Here is a 6,000-nt window from a genome sequence, read left to right as displayed (position 1 = left end):
AAAATTAATTCTCATATTCCTTACTTCGAATTTTTAAAATTTTTACATCTTGTATAAGTAAAATTTCTTTTTGTATAAGAAATTTGTAAAAAATATTTGTTTAGAAGTAATATCTCCCAGATTTTTTTCATTTTGCTGTGATATACGTAATTAAAAAATATCAAAGTAGGCCGATGATTTTCAAATTTAGTATAAGGAAATAACTGCTAACTTTCTATAACAAAACTTTTTTATATCTTATACGAGAATGGAATTTTCAGAAATGATTATTTTGTTCCTGAAAAGCTTTTAACTAACGCTACAGAATTTTGTACTGCTCATCTAAAATGTCATGAAATAAAAAACATTTAGCTATATAAAAATAAAGTTAAAAGGTTTTATACATATGGTAAAAAAATTAAATATAAGTATTACAACTGCTTTACGCATTGTTAAAATATAATAAAATATTGTTTTTGATTTTCGTTTCTCTTCAATACCTTAAAATGGGGCCCTTTGTGACATTCAGCAAAGGGCAAGTCCGACACTGCTTGTTATGGTTATATCAAATATTGTAGAAATTTGGATACCTGCATTATTATTGCACTAAAATCTGGAATATCTTTAAATTCTAGAATTAGATTTATGACTGCTGTCAAAATAGCGTTTTATAGATTTAGGATTTGTTTTTATTGCCTTAATAAATATAACGACACTGTAAAGTATTTTGGATACTACTTAGTTCAAAATATTTTCCATTTTATATTGTTATAATAAATTTGAAGGTTGTCTGTTGGTACAACATCAAAGTAAGCCGATATAAGTAGGTATAGCTACCTGAACTTTCGAAGAATTTAGCGTGCTATTCTATATTAAATAGATTACAGTAAAACGAGTGTGTATAAATAGTTAATTGGAAAATCAATAAGAATTAGGTAATCTAACAACTTAAGTAGTGTAAACTTAAATTTAAATTTTATACCTACATAAAGCGTCAAAGAAAGTGTAACAAGTTTTGAGAGATTATCTTTGTAATCGTTGTTAGGTATATTGGAGTGCAATTAATCAGTTTTAATTTAAATATTGTCATAAACAAACAGAATTGCCACAATGCTCAATATTAAGTGAAAATATACTATATAATTTAACTGGATTCACTTAAAACTTTAATGTGTGCACTCACACCAAATTATTTTTTTTTTGTGTCAAAGAAAATTACAGGGACTGACTTTGACTTTTTATTATTCTTCAAAGTACTATAACTCATTATAAGAAAGTCCTTTAAAGAATAATAAAAATTCAAAGTCAGTCCCTGTAATTTTCTTTGACACAAAAAAAAATTTAATCAATAAAGATAAATATAGCTACAGCGTTTGTAGTCTCTATGAAAAACTAAGTTATTATTACAACTATATATATATATATTTACGTGAAAAATGAAAAATACATATACTTTATGATATGTATAACTCTGTAGTCAGTATTTGTTAAAGACAATGTTTCGTTTGGATTAGTGCTTTTTTACTTACAGAAAAAGAATGCCAAATAAAGAATAATCATTGAGTTCAATTGCAGTATAATAATAAACCCGACGATTAGATATGCTAAGGGACATCTATATAATTTCAATATATTTGGATATTGAATATTTATTGTTCTTTTGTATCTGGCATTATTGTTTTAAAATATTAGGAATTAAAATAATAGAACCTATACCACTAAGTACCTTTTAAACGGTAAACTATTAGATGTAGAATTTTTTCGAAAAAACTTTCCAGTTTCGAAAATGTAGTGTTTTCGAAAAGTTAACTAATTGAAGAGAGTGACTCAGTAACTTGTATGTTTTATTTGTCTGTGTTTGCGATTTTTGCTAGATATATTTTCATAAATTAATTCTTGATTTATCTTTTTGGCTTATTTACTTTGTATTCTTTTCATAGGTAATAAATTGGCCGAATGAACATAGAAAAAATCAGTACTATGTCACGAATAAATAGCTTTAAGTAAATAAATTTGTTTACTTACATGGCAATATTAATAACAATAACTTTTGTAAGTTTCACATTCCAATTTTCCAAAAACCGGAACCTTCGCCATAATTTTAAATTTATTGCTGGGGTTCTAAAAATATATTTTTATTTATATTTCGAAAAATGATATAGGTAGGTACATCTATTGTTATTCTTCTTTATAGATTGTGGAAAGTAAATATTGGGTTATAAACATGTATCGAAAATGTTGAAAACTTCTATGTTAAATAAATGAAATAAATAATGATCAATTTTTTTATATTAATTCTGCATGGTGTGATCTATTTTTCGTTTTTTTAAATACAGCTTAAAAATATATAACATAATAATTGCATTTTTATAGTAGGATCATATTCGATGCAAAGTAATAAATCATTGTCTGTCAAGGAACCAATGAAGTACGCTTTTAAGGGTTTTACAAATTGAATAATTTCTTTATACATTATGAAGGGACGAGGGGATCAGTTCAGGTCTGGCACCCTTGTTCCTACAAAAATTCCTTTATTCTCATAAACTATTTATTTTAAATGTGATTTATTATAAATCCAATTTGTTTCCTAAATTCCACATATTATGTACTATATTTTACCTCTGTACGCGCCACTGTTGTTTACTTGTTTTTTGGAAGCGCTCTCTAATTGACGGCAAAGCTCGCCAGGTTAGTATTTGACGTATAACCGACCAGTTCGTACACTCGATGCACCTGGGCGACTACAGCTACTACCAGAACACAATGCGTATGCAACGTTATTTCAGATTTTACATTGAATTTCATTTTAAATTGGAAATGATTTATCTTACGCCTCCTAAAAATGATGACACGATTTTCTTTTGATAAAAGCCGACAACTTTTTACTCTACTTTGCATCGAATACGATCCTACTATAGTTACCAAAGCTGCTTTTATTTTTTTTTGTCAATCTCCATAAAAATTGCTTAGTGATTTTTTAAATCTCTCTACAGCCTGACTATGTAACTAGATTTTGTAGTCTTTCAGAAATGGAATGAACAATCAATCTGTGGAATCACAAATAAATTAAACAGTACACAAAATGTTTACTAATTTATTAATCTTGTTATTTTTAACATTCAAATTAAACAAATTAATTTTACTGGATAAACTATTAATTATATGACATAAGTTATGAAAAAATACACAAAAGTACTAGGCTAAATCGAAAATTTTTGAAAATATTAAAAATCTCCTCTTTATTCTACCCGTTTGCAACATCACTTTTGAATATTTTTTATGACCAGTTCTAAAATGTTTGGAGTGTAATTTCCCTGGAAGCCTCAGCTATTTTCTCTCTCAGTTCTTAACATTTAATGTAAGAAAATGTAAAATGATAATTTAATATTAATATTCTCATTTATTTGTAGCATCGTTTTCGATTTTTTTCTTTTTCTTTGGGTATTTTGCCACCAGTGAAATATTTTTAAAAACCAGTAAAATATGCCCTTGCGTCAAGGTTATTTTTATGAAAATAGTTTTGCCTAACCAAAAATACATAATTAAGATTACGTAGCATATTATATAGAGATATGGAACAAATACTAGGTTTCTAGTGAAGCCTAAAAATATTAATATGAATATATTAGACAAAGATAGATAATAAATACTAATACGAATTTAAGTGTGGAAAATATTGATCCAAAATAAAATCCCTCTCTTATAAAAATATATTGAGATGAAATCAAATTATTGATAGCAATTTATAAGTTTAATTAAAATTTTACTTGAATAAGACACGATGAAGAGAAAAGTTTGAAATGATTGTTGTAAAACTAAAAATATTTGAGTAAAAAAAAATGTTGGTATTAAATAGGTTATTGTGAATTATTATCGGAGAATCGTATTACTAGAGCAGAATAAATTTCAAAGATTCAAGTATAAAAAACATTATCATTTTGGTTAAATAGCGTACATGCTAAAGGTATTATTGGAAAAACATAATCAAAACTAATTAGTAACAGCAAGTGACATATAGCAAACAAAAGCTAAAATACAATAGTTTTATTTAATAGTAGTATTATGAGTAAGAAAAATAAGTATCAAGAAATATTAATGTCTAAAGTAAAATTTTATATATCAGTAGGATTATAATGTCAGTGAAATGTCAAAAATAAAGTTGGATTCACAAGTCATAAAATATTACATATGAAATTCAAATACAAATATAGAAGTAATGAATATTTTGAAATATAAGTCAACATTTTTGTAAATAAACTGGAATGTGATTGTAAAATTGTAAATTATAAAGTGAAGTGAAGTGAAGTGGAAAAAAATCGGAATTTAAAAGAACAGGCATATATGTGAAAAGGCCCTAACAAGGAAGAAAAAATCAAGAGAGTAGGAAAAATAAAAATTGCTAAGATTATTGACTAGTTACGAAAGAATTTGTCAGAGGTGTTGAAAAGAAGTAAAGTGGGAAAAACCCATATAAATAGAAATAATAATGGTGGAAAATAGTAAGATAATTAAAGTTAGTCAACCAGTATAAAGAAAATTTAAAGTTGAGCCAAAAAAGGATTCAAAAGTCCAGTCTCTTATAAAGGACTTCAATAAGAATCCAGCACGAAATTCCAGACGCATAAAAATAAGCAGTAGGTTCCGACTATCCAGAAATCTCAAGAAAACGAGGTTTACAGGACGATATTCCAGACGAATAAAGTAAGCAGCAGGTTCCAGCTATCCAGAAATCCCAAGAAAACGAGGATTACAGGATGAGATTCCAGACGAATAAAGTAAGCAGCAGGTTCCGGCTATCCATCAATACCAAGAAAACGAGGATTCAGGAACGAGATTCCAGACGCATAAAGTAAGCAGCAGGTTCCAGCTATCCATTAACTGCAGGAAGACGAGGATTCCTGGACGATATCCAGGCCGAGTATAAGAGGACAAGCAGTTCGATAATAAAAATTGACAAGATACACGTAGAGCGTGGCGTGTTGTTTGGTTTTCTGCAGAGTTTTAACCTCACTTGAACTCACTACTGAGAAGGGTCGAAAGCTAGCCAGGGTATAATTGACAACTTAAATTACAGCAAAAACATATACACAACAGGATCATTATTATATTAATTACACAAAAAAATCACATACACATACATATTACTACTCATAACAATATTGGCGCATACACATAATTATTTCTATCCATAACAATATTAAGCTTTCGTTGGTAGATAAAAACGATTAAATAAAAAATAAACATGAAAAATTGGAATTAGTATAATGTAATAAATAAATGCATGCTCCTTATAAGATTAGGTATTCATTAATAGACTGTTAAATAATGTTTCCATTTATGTTCGTTTTGATTGATTGCCGCAGATCAATATCTGAGCTATTTCTTTACGTTTCATATAATTGAAGATTGGAAATCCAAAACAGTCTAAGTGCCAAAAAAATAGTTTTGAAATAATTAAGAGAAATACATTAAAACATAAAAAAAAACAATTTTAATCGTATTATATCAAACCAAAGAAACACTGAAAAATTTTTAAAAAAGCTATATGCTAGTTTGTAGAAACGATTGAAACTAGGAAAGAAAGAAAAGTCTAAGTGCTACCTGCATTAATATACATACATGCAAAAAAATTTAAGGACCATACAGGTGTTGAAAAAGTCTATGTCAAAAAGTGAAGTTTTGTCTAACTCTAAGATAGTATAATATTAAAATATATATATCTAACGTATTCTAGAATATTGGAAAAAAACTAATCTCATCATTGAAGTTTGGCCTTTTCAATTAAATTATCCCAAAAATTAAGATGTTTTAGAGGAATGTAATCTAATATATCTTCCAGGTTTTTAAGTTTTTCTGCGATTTTGCTAATAGAGGTAGATCATAGCCCAACAGCAACTCTATATCCGCACCTTTTTTTAAAACGTTGCAATGAATCCATTCTTCCAATGCATTCAATCATGTCCTCATTTTAACTATAGATGGTTCTTGTTTGTTAATCAAAATCCATTACGCTTGTGAAAT

Source organism: Anoplophora glabripennis, unplaced genomic scaffold (assembly GCF_000390285.2).
Source record: "Anoplophora glabripennis isolate ALB-LARVAE unplaced genomic scaffold, Agla_2.0 scaffold491, whole genome shotgun sequence".
NCBI classification, from domain to species: domain Eukaryota; kingdom Metazoa; phylum Arthropoda; class Insecta; order Coleoptera; family Cerambycidae; genus Anoplophora; species Anoplophora glabripennis.
The sequence above is the reverse complement of the archived record's forward strand: the minus strand, read 5'-3'. Positions refer to the sequence as shown.